General features: G+C 36.8%; 1 long non-coding RNA gene across 9 annotated transcripts in view; it reads right to left on the minus strand.

Moving 5' to 3' along the window:
- Positions 1–16,163, minus strand: part of LOC309633436 — a 360,009-nt gene that overhangs the window by 244,268 nt on the left and 99,578 nt on the right. Inside the window, exon 3 of one of the 9 annotated variants that reach the window (XR_014247511.1) lies at positions 7,555–7,605. The exons of the other annotated variants lie outside the window; for them this stretch is intronic. This is a non-coding gene — a long non-coding RNA (uncharacterized lncRNA). The remainder of the gene's footprint in view (positions 1–7,554; positions 7,606–16,163) is intronic. 9 annotated transcript variants of the gene reach the window in all.

The raw sequence follows: 16,163 nt of genomic DNA on the forward strand, positions 1-16,163 counted from the left end.
TCCTAAAGCATATTAAGGACTCTCTGACTCACAGTCATTGGAACTGTTGTTTCCTTTCTAACTGAATGGAAGTCTCTTTCCATAAGAGTCTCACGGCTCATTTCTTCAGTGCATTCAGGTTTCTGCTCAAATATGACATCTTAAGAGCATCCTGGCACTGCATGGTGGTCTCTTTAATAGTCCTGTGATGATTAATTTCATGAGTCAACTTGACTGGGCCATGGGGTGCCCAGATATTTTCTTAAACATTATTCTGAGGGCATTTAAAAAAATTTTTATTTCTTTATTTATTTTTGGCTGTGTTGGGTCCTCATTGCTGCACGCGGGCTTTCTCTACTTGGGGCGAGCGGGGGCTACTCTTTGTTGCGGCGCGCAGGCTTCTCATTGCAGTGGCCTCTCCTGTTGCGGAGCACGGGGTCTAGGCATGCAGGCTTCAGTAGCTGTGGCACATGGGCTCAGTAGTTGTGGCACACAGGCTTAGTTGCTCCACGGCATGTGGGATCTTCCCGGACAAGGGCTCGAACCCATGTCCCCTGCATTGGCAGGTGGATTCCCAAAAACTGTGCCACCAGGGAAGCCCACTGAGAGCATTTTTGATGAGATTAACATTTAAATCTGTAGGCTGAGTGAAGCAGATTGCCCTCCCTAACATGGGTGGGTCTCATCCAATCAGTTGAAGGCATGAATAAAATAAGAAGGCTGATCCTTCCTGATAAGAGAGAATTCTTCTTGCCTGATAGCTTTTGAACTGGGGTATCAGCTCTTTTCCTGCTTGATACTCTTCAAACTAGGACATCTGCTTTTTTGTGTCTTCAGACACAAAAACTGAAACATTGTCTTTTCCTGAGTCTCAAGCCTGCTGCCCTTCTGACTAAAACTATACTACTGGCTTAACTGGTTTTCAGACCTTGATACTCAGACTGGAACTAAACCATTGGCTCTCGTGGGTCTCAAACTTGCTAACTTATCCTGTACATCTTAGGACTTACCAGCCTCCATAACTGCATGAGTTAATTCCTTATAATAAATCTATCTATCTATCTATCTATCTATCTATCTATCTATCTATCTATCCTATTTGTTCTGTTTTTCTGGATAACCCTGAGTAATACAAATACCAAATTAAGAATAAAATAGGATAAAATATAACAAATTTAAAGAGTTTTTAATTCAACACCAATATACCCATCACCTAGATTCCACTTCTAATATTTTATAATACTTGTCTCCTCTGATATGAACTTGAACACCTCAAAGAAGTCTAACATGTCATCAGCAACTGTAACAAAGTTATGCCTTTTAATGAATTTAAATCTGTCTTCGTGTCAATTTATTGCTCTTAATAAGTTTGTCATTTAAATATTAAATTACTAAGAAAACATCTTTTAAATGCCAAACCATAAGTTGAATTTTTATGACAAAGTAAATTAATTCCTCTTTGTCAATTTTATATAAATTTAAATATATTTTCTATAAAATATTTTTCTATTAAAATGTTCGCTAGAACTTTTATTGGGATGGTATTGAATCTACAGATCAATTTGGGAGCACTGACATTTTAATAACATTGAGTTTTTGACCCAGAACACAATATATTTCTATATTTATTTAGTTCTTATTTAATTTTCTCAGCAATGTTGTGGAAGTGGCAGCATACAGGTCTTTTGTCAGATTCATTCCTAAGTATTTCATATTTAAATGGTATTGTAAATGGTAGTATTTCTTTAATTTGAATTCCTGTTTGTTGCAAAAACACACACACACACACACACACACACACACACACACACACATATATAATTTTTTTAACCTTTTTCTTGTATCTTGCAACTTTGCTAATCTAATTTATTAAGTTCAGGTTTTAAAAAAATATAGAAGGGGAGGCTTCCCTAGTGGTGCAGTGGCTAAGAATCCGTCTGCCAATGCAGGGGACACAGGTTCAAGCCCTGGTCCAGGAGGAGCCCACATGCCACGGAGCAACTAAGGCCATGCACCACAACTACTGAACCTGTGCTCTAGAGTCCGTGAGCCACAACTACTGAAGCCTGTGCACTTAGAGCCCATGCTCTGCAACAAGAGAAGCCACCGCAATGAGAAGCCTGCACACTGCAATGAAGAGTAGCCCCCGCTCGCCGCAACTAGAGAAAGCCCACATGCAGCAACAAAGACCCAATGCAGCCAAAAATAAATAAATAAAAAATAAATAAATTTTAAAAAGGAAAAAAATATGGGGGTGTGTAGATTTTGTTGAATTTTCTACTTAAAAGATCATGTCATCTGTAGATTAAGCAGTTTATTTTCACCTTTTAATCTAGGAGTTTTTATTTTCTTTTTCTTGTCTTATTTCACTTGTTACATACAACCTCCACTACAATGTAAAAAATTAAAGATAAGAGTAATTATTGTTATCTTGTTTGAGATCTTAGGGGAAACCATTCAGTCTTTCACCATTAAGTATGATATTAGCTTCAGGGTTGTTTGTTTATTTGTTATCAGATTGGGAAGTTACCTTCTATTTTTAGTTTGCTTAGAGGTTTGTTTGTTTTTGTTTTCTTTTGTTTAATTAGGAATAGATGTTTGATTGTGTCAAATGCTTTTTCTGCATGTACTGATATGATCATATTTTTTATTCCTTTAGTCTGTTAATATGAAAAATTATATTAGTTTATTTTCAAATGTTAAACTAACCTGACATTCCTGGGATAAACCTCACTTGGTTATTGTGCACTGTCTTTGTCACATATTGTTTGTTTGATTTACTAAACATTTATTTAGAATTTTGCATTTATATTCATCAGGGATACTGGAATGCATTTTCCTTTTATTTGTAATGTCCTTTTTTGGTTTTTGGATAAGAATAGTGTTTGCCTCATAGAATGAGTTGGGCAACAGTCCCTCCTCTACAATTTTCTGGAAGAGGTCATGTAGAATGGCAATTATTGTTCCCATAAATGTTTGGTAGAATCATCAGTGAAACCACTGGGGACTGGGGTTTTCCCTGTGGGATGTTTAACTACAAAGTCAATTTATTTAATAGATATGGATTATTTCCTTTTTTCTTCTTGAATGAACTTTGGAATTTTCTTTCAGGGAATTTTTCCATTTCATTTAATTGTTGAATTTGTTAGCATAAAGTTGCTATAATATTTCCTTATTGACCTTTTAAAATCAGTAGACTCTATAATGATGTCAATTTTCTCATTCACAAATGATGTGTGTCTGTCTCTCTATTTCTATCTCTATCTTTCAGTCTTACTAGTTATTAATCAATTTTATTGATATTCTAAAAGAAGCAGATATTTGATTCAATGATTTATCTCTGTTATTTTTCTGTTTTCTATTTTATTGATTTCTGTGCTGATTTTTAGTATGTCCTTTCTCCAACTTACTTTAGATTCAATATACTCTTCTTTTTCTAGTTTTTAATACTGGAAATGATGTCATGGTATTGGGATCTTTCTTCTTTCCTAATAAAGGTATTAGTGCCATAAATCTCCCTTGAAGAACTGCATTAGAAGTAACTCACATGTTTTGATATACTGTGTTTTTATTTTTATTTAGCTCAAAATTTTTCCAATTTACCTTTTACTTTTCTTTCTTCTATGGTTATTTAGAAGTGAGTTATTTATTTACCAAATGTCTTTGGATTTTCTGGAGATCTTTCTAATTTAATTCCATTCTGGTTAAAGACAATACTTTGTATAAATTTAATCTTTTAAAATTTATTGAGACTTATTTCATGGCCCAGAATGTATTCCATCTAGGTAAAAAATTTTGTGCACTTGAATGTTTATCATTCTGTTGTTGAGTGGTGTACTGTAAAAGTCAGTTAAGTCAAGTCGGTTGATAGTTTTGCTCAAATCTTTTATATCTGTTCCTGTTTTCTGTCGATTACTTCCATTAATTATTGAGAGATGAGTGTTGATATCTTTAAGTATAATTGTGGATTTGTCTACTTTAAAAAATTTTTTTATTAGAGTAGACTTACAACATTGTGTTAGTTTCAGGTGTAGAGCAAAGTGAATCTGTTATACATATATCCACTCTTTTTTAGATTTTTTTCCCATATAGACCATTACCTGTGCTATACAGTAGGTCCTTATTAGTTATCTATATTATATGTAGTCATGTGTTTATGTCAATCCCAATCTTCCAATTTATGCCTCCCCCACTTACCCCCTGGTAACCATAAGTTTGTTTTCTACATCTGTAACTCTATTTCTGTTTTGTAGATAAGTTCATTTGTACCCTTTCTTAGGTTCCACATATAAGCAGTATCATATGATATTTGTCTTTGTCTGACTTACTGCACTTAGTATGAGAATCTCTAGCTCCATCCATGTTGCTGCAAATGGCATTATTTTGTTCTTTTTTTATGGCTGAGGAATATTCCATTGTATGTATGTACCACATCTTCTTTATCCATTTCTCCATTGATGGATATTTAGGTTGCTTCCACGTCCTGGCTGTTGTAAATAGTGCTGCAATGAACACTGGGGCTCATGTGTCTTTTTGAATTACAGTTTTCTCCAGATATATGCCCAGGGGAGCAGACACCTAAGGGTGGCCCACATGCAGAGGTGGGGTTGAAACCAAAGCTAAGCCCCAGGGGCTGTGCAACTAAGGAAGAAGAACTGAAATCTCTCCCTGAAGCTGCACAGCCACGGATTAAACCCCCACAATTGGCTTGGTAAACTCAGCACCTGCAAAACATCTAAATGGACAGTGAGTGCTCCCGCAACTGAGATGTGTCTAGCTGTAGCAGCTGTGGACGTTGTGGGCATGTACATGTAGGGGTTGGGCCAGGTGAGAGTCTGAGCTTCCCCCACAGTGTCCACAATGGGTCCAGAGACTTCCCTAGAGGTTTGGAGGGTCTTCTGGGAAGATGGGGGTTTGCTGTAGCTCACCATGGGGGCAAAGACACTGGTAGTGGAGGTCCCAAGGAATTTGTTCTTGTTGTTTTATTTATTGTATTTATTTTTATTAAACATTTAAAAAATTTTTTTAATTTTTATCTTTCTTATTTTATTTTTTATTTAATTAAATTTATTTATTTATTTATTGCTTCTTTCCTGTATTTTTTGCTGTTGTTTTTGTTTTATTTTGTGGTTTTTTTCTTTTGTTTTTCTTTTTGTTAGTTGTGTTTTTATTGTTTGTTTTTGGTTTTGTGTTTGGTTGTTTTCTTTTTTTGTTTGCTTCTTTTGTTTTTATTGTTTGCCTTTTTTGTCTACTTTTTATGGCATTACTTCTGATTTTTGCTTTGTGTATATTGAAGATCTGTTATTAGGTTTAGGATTATTATGCTCTTTTGATGAATCCCCCCTTGTATGGAATGACTTTCTTTATCCCTTGCACTATTCTTTACTCTGAAATCTACTTATCCTGATATCGATAGTCACTTTCGCTTTCTTTTAATTAGTGTTAGCATGGTATGTCATTTTCCATCTTTCAAATTTTAACATATTTGTCTTTTTATATTTAATAAATTGTGTTTCTTATAGGATTTCTCATCTGTTTTATAATCTTTGACTTTTAATGAGGGTATTTTGATCATTTATATTAAAACTGTAATTGATATGATTAGTATTAAATTGATCATTGCTAATTAAATTGCTATTTGTTTTCTGTTTGTCACATCTGTTCTTTGCTCCCTTTTTTTTTCCCTGCCTTTATTTGGAATTAATTGAATATTTTATGATTGTATTTATTTCCTTTATTGACTTATAAATTATAATACTTTATTTGCTATTTTAGGATGTATAATATATATTTTAACATATCAGTCTACCTTCAAGTGATATTGTATCACTTTTCTGCTTCTGAATTTTATTTATTGTTGGCATACATTTTCCTTTTACATGTCATAAATCCCATTATTATATTATTATTATTTTTTGTTTAAAAAATCAATGATCAAAAAAAAAAATCAATGATCATTTAAAATGCTTTAAATATTCAATAGTAAGAAAAACTCATATGTAGCTGCCATTTCCAGTGTCCTTCATTCCTTTGTGTTGATCCATATTTCCTTCTGGTATTGTCCTACCGCCTAAAGGAATTCCTTTGATGTTTCTTTTAATTCGTGTCTAGTGGTGGTAAGTTGTTTCAGCTTTTCTATGCCTGAAAATGTCTATTTTTCCTTTGTTTTACAAAGATATTTTCACTCTGCATAAAATTCTAGGTTCTAGGTTGACATAATTTTTAAAAATTGTAACTTTTTAAAAGTTATAATTTCACTACTTTAAAGATGTTGCTTTCCTGTCTTATTGCATGACTTCTGACTGTTTTAGTGTCTTTGCCTGCTACTTTCAAAATCTGTGTCAGTTTTGGACCGGTTTCAGGTGATTGATTTTTCTCCTCATTATGAGCCATATTTTTCGCTTCCATTTTAAAAAATTAATTAATTAATTAATTAATTTTTGTCTGCATTGGGTGTTCGTTGCTGCTCGTGGGCCTTCTCTAGTTGCGGCAAGCGGGGGCTACTCTTTGTTGTGGTGCGTGGGGTTCTCATTGCGGTGGCTTCTCTTGTTGCAGAGCACGGGTTCTAGCCTCACGAGCTTCAGTGGTTGTGGCATGTGGGCTCAGTAGTTGTGACACACGGGCTTAGCTGTGGCACACGCGGCATGTGGGATCTTCCCGGACCAGGGCTCGAACCCATGTCCCCTGCATTGGAAGGCGGATTCTTAACCACTGTGCAACCAGGGAAGTCCCTCTCTTTCATTTTATGCTTGGTAGTTTTATCCTGGATTCTGAACATTGTAAATATTACCTTATTGGGGGCTGGTTATATTTATATACTTGTAAATATTATTTATCTATTTTCTGAGATACAGTTAAGTTAGTTGGAAATATTATGATCCTCCTATGTCTTGCTTTTAAGATTTGTTGATTGAGATAAGAACACTCTTCAGTCTAGATCTAATTATTTCCCACTACTGCGGCAACACCCTTTTTTGTTTTCTACCTAATGTCCCATGAATCACAAGATTTTCTATTCTGGCTAATGGGAAAATGCACTATTTCTGGTCTTGAATGAATATCTACTACTGTTCCTTCTAAATTTTTTGGTTGTTTTCTCCCAGCTTTCAGTAGTTTCTTTACATGAAAGCACTGTTCAGTAGTCAATTAAATACTAGACAAGGATCCTCTGCATGTCTGTGAATTTCTCTCCATGTACTGCTCTCTCCTCATCAATATTCTGTTCCATGAACACTAACCACTTTGGTCTCTCTGGATTCACCAGTCTATTATCTCAATTCAGAGAGTTCACTGGGCTTTGTCTGTGTTTCCTCTCTTTGTGCTATGACCTAGAAAACTTCTCAGGACAGTAAACTGAGGCAATTATAAGACTCATCTAATTTTTTTGGCCTAATGTCCAGTGTCTTGAAAACCATGATCTCATGTATTTTGTCTGTTTGTTGTTGTTTTAGTGCCTCTAGTACTCCATCTTTGCTAGAAGTGGATATCAGACTGTCAGGAGAAGGAAACCAAGTAGAATGAAAGGATTTAAGGATCAGGTTTAACTGGATTTTTATTTCTGATTTTTCCACTTACTCTGTAAGCTTGTAAATTTTTTTTTCTCTTTTGAAGACTTCAGTTGTCCAACTGTAAGATGGATAAAATAAAACTTGTCTCAAATGGTTGCTCTGAGGACTAAATAAAGTGTAGGTAATAATCCAACAGAGTGCACAATAAATGTCTGCGTCCCGTTCTTTTGGTGGCACGTGGTACGGTTGATTTGTTGAGATTGTGTCAACTAATCATAGCCCTCTCTATCAGTGTTCCTGCTTAGAGACAACTTCTCAAACAGTTCTTGTGGAATCACTTATTTGTACTTGACAGCAGGAATTCAAATTTATTTCTGCTAAATATTATTCTGTTAGAAACAGATTTATCCTTGTCCCACTCCATTCCTATTTCTCTGGATATTAACTCTGATGGCTAACCATTTTCTCTACATCTTCCAAACAAAACTGTCATTTACAAATTGGCTAAGCACACCTTTCATCTAAAGTGTAACTCTCCATCTTGAAGTACTATCTTATACTAAACACCTAAGCATCTCCATTTTCCTCCCATAATCTGGTAAAAAAAAAAAAAAAGGTACACATATAGAGTGTATTTATAGTTTCTAAAAACTGTAAATCCAGAAAAATAAGACCACTTGTTATGTGTCAAGGGCATGACCAATGCATTACTTCACAACCAGAAAACCAGCCAATTTCACAACATGTGACATCAGAAACAATATACAAGCATCTTTTAACATTGAGTCATTGTAAGAATGACATATTTTATGAGCCAACATGATCTCTAGATGGTATTAATATCTGATTGATGTTTCAAATGTCTCTAATAGTCAGCCTGAGTAGTCAGATAAAAAGAATAAAGAGACTTCATAAGAAGTCTGATACAGAACCTAGCATTGATCATCAGAATGTTTGCTTGGAGCTTCCATTGATACCAAGTTAAAACACTAGTGGTGGGACAAATTGGGAGATTAAGTTTGACATAAATACCCTACCATGTGTAAAATAGATAGCTAGTGGGAACCTGCTGTATAGCATAGGGAGCTCAGCTCGGGACTCTGTGATGACCTAGATGGGTGGAATGGGGGTGTGGGAAGGAGGTCCAAGAGGGAGGGGATAGAGATATACATATAGCTGATTCACTTCATTGTACAGCAGAAACTAACACAACATTGTAAAGCAATTTTACTCGAATTAAAAAAAAAACAACAACGAAAAAACACTAGTTGCTGGATAAATACTTCCCTTTATAGTGGAAAGCTTCACATAAAACAAGTAACTGATATTTTATAGGTTCTTATGGTAAAATGACATAGGATATTAAAAAAGTGGGGGTAAATTATGCAAATAAGAATATAATAATGACAATAATGGATTCCATTATAATCATTATAATATCTAAAACGTGTACATTCTTTTTAACTTTTTAATGATGTATAATACATATACCAAAGACCATGAGAACATTATTATGTATTTTAAATGTTTTCCATTAATATTTGAATCCTTGTTATGAACTTTATGTTTGAATAATGGTATCTCTAAACTGAGTTATAGATACTGAGGCTGAGAGAGTTTAGGCAACTTGCTTAAAATAGGTGATATTGCTATTATTAGGCATATGACTTAAGACTTGATTATGTGCATTGGATGATTCCAAAGCCATTGCTCTTTAGCAAAGTTGTCTTCCAGTCCCTATTTTGTGAAATGTACATATTCTATCAAATTTAATTACTATAGAAACTATGTAACAGAGAGTACTCTCTATGTTTTACAAATAATGAACCCAAGCTTCAGTATGTTTAAGTAATATTCCTAATACACTTACTGTCTGACAGAATGGGGGTTCAAGTCCAGATCTTTTTTATTCTCTTTTAACACACTTCCTTATTTCCCTCCATACTGACCAGCTTGCCTACCTGCCTGCCTGTCTGCATTTGTAAATAATATTCTTTGTATAATGTTTCCATCTGAGTTGCAGCCATGAGAAGGAGTAAGTCGGATGAAAGGAGGGTTCTGGGAGAAAGAATATGCAGAGACAAAGGAACACTTAGTGTGTTTGGAAACTGAAATTGCTGTGAGGAGGCTGGATCTCAAGAAGTGGTTTCAATCCTGGTTGCACAGCAGAATCACCAGGGAAGAGTTTTTCGATAACTACTGATGAGTGACTTCATCCCAGACCAACTAAATCATCATTTTTGTGCATAGGAGGGGAGGCATGTATCTATTTGTTATATTTTTCAAACATTTCCAGGTGATTTTAAGGTGTAGCCAGGTTTGAGAACACTGAATTAGAGATTAGGTCTTGATTTCATCAAGACCTGAAAGCCATGTAAATGAGTTGGATTTAATCTAAAAGGCAGTTGGAACCACTGAGAAGTTTTAAGCAGAGAAGTAACAAAATCCCATTCACATCTGAGGCTGCCATATGGAGAACTCACTGATCAACAGAGTGGCACCATTAAGAAGCCAGTTGCAAAGATGATGGTGGTAATATATATACTAGAGATGGAAGAAAAATAAAAATATATGAGAATGTTAGGTGTTAGGAGTGTAAAGACTTGGGAAACGATTCTTTGTAAAAGGTGCAACAGAAAGAGGACTCAAGAATAATTCCCCACATTTTTGTCTTGTTGTCATTCATCAAGTCACCATGGATAACAGAGGAGGTTTGAATAGAAATTGGTTCAGTTTTGAGCTTTTTGGTTAGGAGTACTTGTGGGATATTCAGGTAGAAATATTTGAGAGGCACCAAGCACACAAGACTGAAGCCCAGGAGAGCAATCTGGCCTGGGTCTATGGAGTTAAAGTCCTTTGCAATAGGTGGTGATTGAAGCGATGTGTTTTCTGTTGTTGGTGGCAGTGCTGGTGATTGGTTGGGTGGTTGATTGGTTTTAAGAATTTGCTTTTGGAATGAATATATGTATATGTATAACCGAATCACTTTGCTGTACACCTGTAGAAGGGTTTATTCTGCTTTCTGCCACGAAACCAATGTTCGCTTTCTATACTGTGGATATCACGAGACATTTTGCAAAAGAATACCATAAACTGGGTTCTATGCCTGTGGCCTAGGGTTTAGCAGATAACCATTTCTGCTGCTTTTTTCTAAAGTGCTCTGGGAAATGCTTGAACAATATTTGAGTAGTTGTGATTATGTGGGCAATTAATACTACTTTGACAAAAAATTTAGTGAAGTGGAAGTAAAACATTTTGAAGAGATCTTAATCACATTGAATACTCTCATTTTACATACGGGGAAATTGAGTCTAATGAGGGGAAGTAACGTGCCTGAGGGTGCAGAGCTGGGATCAAAGCAGGATCTGTCTGGAGCCAATGTTTTCTGCTACAAAATACCTAAATTGGAAAAAGTGGGTCCAATGTCCTAGCACAAATGAAGGTAAAGAACAGTATACAAATGGGATTTAGCTGGTCTCAACTGGGCCAGATGATGGGCTAGGGAACACAATAAATTATTGCTATTTTAGTTAAACTACGTAGGACGCCACTTTCACTGAGAAGAGCTTTTCCTCTCATCGTACAAATGTAGAGAAAAGAAGACCTCACACACAATTACATTAGTGCTTGATGATGTCTAATATGAATTTGGAAATGGAGAAATTAGATTAAATCAATAAGTGAGGCTTTGTCACCTACTGGGTGGGACAAAGAAAGTCAGGAGGTAGAAGAAAGAAAGTCAGTGGGTGGGACTAGCTGTCCATTTCGTACTGAAACACTGGACTTTTTAAACCAGTGGACCTCTTGAATTTCCTGAGAGAGGAAATAGTGCTAAAAAGGGAAGATAGCCCTTCAGATGGAAAGAAAACATATGATTCCAGCACATTTGTTTAGTCTTTCTGCAACTCAGATAAAGCAAAAAGCTCATTAATTTAGAATTGGTGATAATTTGTACAGGGCCTATTCTGAAGTTTACCTTTGCTTTATCTGGCTAAAAGGATTTGGAAAGCAAATTAACAGTGTAAACAGGATGGCAGGCAGCAATATTTAACCTCTTTAAGAGAGCAAACTTTCTCCCAATATCTTTAAAACACAATTTATACATACAGATATGACATGCTAGTTACAGATTATTTTTATCTATTGAGTATAGCAGGACCCCGATGATTTCTACCTAGGACACTTAGCTGAGTTTGACCCAACGCATGTGTTTCTGAAAGAAGTCAATTTGCATTGATTTTATAATTATCAAACTTTTAAAATATTGATACTAACTGGACAGGCCTTGAGTGTCACAATTAGTTCCACTTAATAACCTCTAACTTTGCTTCTATCAAGCAAGAAACAGTGCTTTAAGCAGCATGTGTTATAGAACAAAGAGTAGATATGGAAACCAGAGGTCTTGGGTTCAAGTCCATGTTCATGTGTTATTTGTGTTATGTTACCTTGCACGCATTTTAGATTAGATGGGGATTAATCTCATTTCTAGAACCACCTTAAATGGGGATAAAGATAGCTCTGCGTAGTACTCATAGGGTTGAATCAAACATGAATTCTGCTAACAGATATGAAAATTCATGATGAGGCAGTATTAGAATGCAAAACAATTCCATTATTACTTTTAGCCTTATTAAAGACTGAAAACTGAAGCAAAAAAAAAAAAAGACCATCTTTTATAAACCAACTCATTATTTTTTCCAGAAATACCACTGTTTGCCAGTTCACTGCTAACATCCTAGCTAGAATTGCACATTTCTGGTGTAGTTAGCTACATTAAGCTATTACTAATCATTGCAAACTCCATTAAGAATTCCTTGAATTAAGGAGTCCTGGTACCTTTGCCTTCCTCCTGCTCTACTACCTAGGTTCTTCTTCTCTGTAAAAGTTGGCCCTCTTTAATTTTGTATGTGCACTTTGACATACTTCTGCACTAGCACCCTAAGGTGCCTTTGTAAATGTCCCCTTACACTTCTGTATCCACACCAAGACCATGGACTGCTTTATTTCTGCCCTATGTTTTATTCGTCTCTGTGTCCAAAGGGCTTGGCATAGTAGGTACTCAACACAGGCTTAATAAACAAATAATTGAATAAATGAGAAAGATGAGGACATATAGAAAATGAGTGGGAGAGAAAATTTTGTACTGGGCACAGGATCATGGTTCTAACAACTCCTCAAGCCCCATCTGAAGAAAAATGCCCCATTCACAGTTTCTGCCACAGAGAAAGCTGCCTTTTCTACCACGTGAACCCTCGACCACAATTTACTAGATTTATGGTGGGTACCAGACCCAAGGGTAGACACATCCATAGGTTAGCTGGACAGCAAGGATGTGCCATGGCATCTCATCTTGCCTGGTTGTAGAAGAAAGGACAGGAAGTGGCTACTCAACCCAAAGCTGGCTGAATCAGATACAATTAACCACCAACATCCAATCCACCTTGTTTTTCCTTGGTAACACAGTCTGATGTTTGTACAGGTATCAATCATTTAGGAAAGCTGACTATATCTCCTGCTCAGAAGTAAAACCTAAGCCAATCATAGTAATCTCATTCTCTTTGCCAGCATTTCGTTTAGGCATGGCATGTGTCATAATTCCAGTAAATGAAATGTCAAGTCAATGTGGGAAAGTCTCCTGATGAACTTCTGGGAAAAGTTTCTTCATTCTTTAAAAGCAAAACTTAGTGTCTTCTTATACAGGATGTAGCTATGTTTGGTTGAGATGCTTAGATTGGCTACAACAAAGATCATGAAGGGGAGGTAACCTTAGAACACATCCAGTATGCCAAGAACAGCAAAACAGACTGAAGTAAAGAATCCAGATCCTTAGGTCATCAAAGAGATATTGAATTAAAGGACTCAGGAGAAGCCCTACTGCAGGATTTCATACGACTAGATAGTAAAATTACCTTGTTGTTTAAGTCAATTGAATCAGGGTTTTCTGTTATTTGTAACCAAAGACACAGTAACAAATACAACCATCAATCCATACACAGACCAATTTTCTATGTAGCTGCCTAGTGCAAATCATGAACTGACCTTTTAGAGTCTTTTTTTTTTTTTCTTTTCTTCAGAAATTAGAACTTGGAATTACTGAAAGAAGAAAAATTTAAGTTAGGAGCTAAATCCCTGAAATTACTAATTAGAGAAAGAGTTTGGAGTTGCCTTAATGAGTCATGGACAAATTCAACTCTTAAAGAAGTCATAATTGTATGTAAGCAAAGGTAGCCCAAAAGGTCAGAAAGACATCAAAGACTGACTCTAAGCTCCCTGAAGGCAAGAGAGTGATGGAGGGAGTATTAAGCCCTATAAAATACTTTGATTTTTTTTTATTAATTAATTAATTAATTTATTTATGGCTGTGTTGGGTCTTCGTTTCTGTGCGAGGGCTTTCTCCAGTTGCGGCGAGCGGGGGCCACTCTTCATTGTAGTGCGCGGGCCTCTCACTATCGCGGCCTCTCTTGTTGCGGAGCACAGGCTCCAGACGCGCAGGCTCAGTAATTGTGGCTCACGGGCCTAGTTGCTCCGCGGCATGTGGGATCTTCCCAGGCCAGGGCTCGAACCCGTGTCCCCTGCATTGGCAGGCAGATTCTCAACCACTGCGCCACCAGGGAAGCCCTACTTTGATTTTTAATGACATTTTCCCCCCATTTCCTGTACACATGAATTGCTTACCTGGAGTTAAACTGGGTCTCATTTGGCTCTTTATAATCAAAAGAACTGAACATATCTACTGAACGAACAGAAGTAAAATGATCTCATGACTGATTCTGAATTTTTTCATTTATAGGAATTAATGAAACCAAACAAACAAAAAACCCACCTACCTGACATCCCTCTTTTTCCTACTGCATTTCTAACTAGTATTTACTCAGTTTCTGCTAAATATCCCAAGACATGGAGTGAACTCTCTCCTTTCAAGGACACATTCCACCATTATTGAATGGTATTGACTGATAAAATGCTCCCTCCGAGGAAGAAATTAAATTGATTTCCTGAATCCCTGGGATCATCTCCAAACATATAGATCAATAGTTATCAACTAGGACTAATCTCCTTCCCATCCCCACCCCCCCACCGCCAGGGGACAATTGATAAAGTTTAGAGACATTTTTAGCTGTCACGACTGAGGGGTTGCTACTGGCATCTGGTGGGCGGAGGCAAGGGATGCTGTTAAATGTCCTGCGATGGACAGAGCAGGCTCTCAAAATAAACAATTATCCAGCCCCTAATGTCAACAGTGCCAAAGCAGGGACGCCCCGACCTAACGGGGTCTTATACATAGTAAATAAATCCCTCTTTTGGAGAAGGAGACCAAAAAAATACTGTGGTTTTGGAGCATTTCCATTAAGCCCTTCACATTTTCTATTAGTACCACAGCACAGGTATTAATTCAATGGTCTTATATATAATACCTGGTCCCCAGGTCCTAAAATACAGTTGATGCTTGAACAACATGGATTTGAATTGTGTAGATCTACATATATAACAAAAATGTACGACAGTACTACACGATCAGCGGTTGGTTGAATCCACAGATGCAGAACTGTGGACAGGGAAGGCCAACTGTAAATTTACATGCGGATTTTCAGCTGTGCAGAGGGTTGGTGCCCCTATTCCCCCAGTTGTTCAAGCATTAACTGTAGTTGAAAGTGAAATAGCCCTTATTTGGAGATCAATGGAGCAAACAATACTGGGGAAGAAGTACATCAGATACTTAGAGGTGCGCAGTTAATGGCTTTCCGTGCTTCGGAGCTAAGGCATCTGCGATGCATAGGGAGCTCTCCCAATGTGAATACATGCTGTGGCCTATGAGTAGATGCTTCATGGCTCTACTTTGGAAATGCCTGAGTCATATCCTTGGCTTTGTTCCTGCGGTGGACATCTGTTGTTTTTGTCTCCCTTCTCCCTTCTTTTGGGAATAGCACTCGATTTTCCTTTGGGAACATACTTCTCCCTATAGAGGTATTTCCTAAAATGTCTTAAAGGAACCATCAGTCAGAGGCTCATACTTTCTTGTCATGTGTTGGCAAGTGTATCAAGCTAGGCCAATCAGTCTTTATCTCCTTGGGATTTAAATTTTGAGTAAAGTAATACGAGACTGGGAAACATTTGAAGCTGATTTATAATGAATTGGGATGGTGTCCTAAAGAGAATGCCTACCATTCCTTCTACATAGATTCCAATTGTTTTTTGTTTCTGATCCAATTGTCCAACTCACCTCTCAATTTTACAAGTTGTCCCCACATACTTTTACCACCACCCCAGGACTAGCTTTAGTTTCTTAAACTTAATAATCCTCAACTTTTATAACCACAGAATTAGGTACTAGGAAGGGAGTCAATACATTTGGATTCTCAGGCTATGGCTGCTCTTCATTGACTATTATGGTCATGGGAAGGGTACTTTTCCTCTCTGAGTCTGTCTCCTCACCCATAAAATAGAAATAACAGACTAGGTCATTCCTAAAGGCCCTTCTAGCTCTAAGGTCCTAAATTGCTAGTAAGTATTGGACCTTCTTTGACTAAGAAAGGCAAACGAAACCTCTAACACAGCCAGGAGGTGGTGCTCCAGTACCACGATGATACAACCACTAACAGTGTCCAAGGAGTACTGCCCCTGTTGGGGATAAGGGCTTCCAAGAATCCTGCAAGGTCATTTCCACACTGTCTGGTT

This window comes from Balaenoptera borealis (assembly GCF_965194805.1).
Source record: "Balaenoptera borealis genome assembly, chromosome: 8".
Lineage (NCBI taxonomy): Eukaryota > Metazoa > Chordata > Mammalia > Artiodactyla > Balaenopteridae > Balaenoptera > Balaenoptera borealis.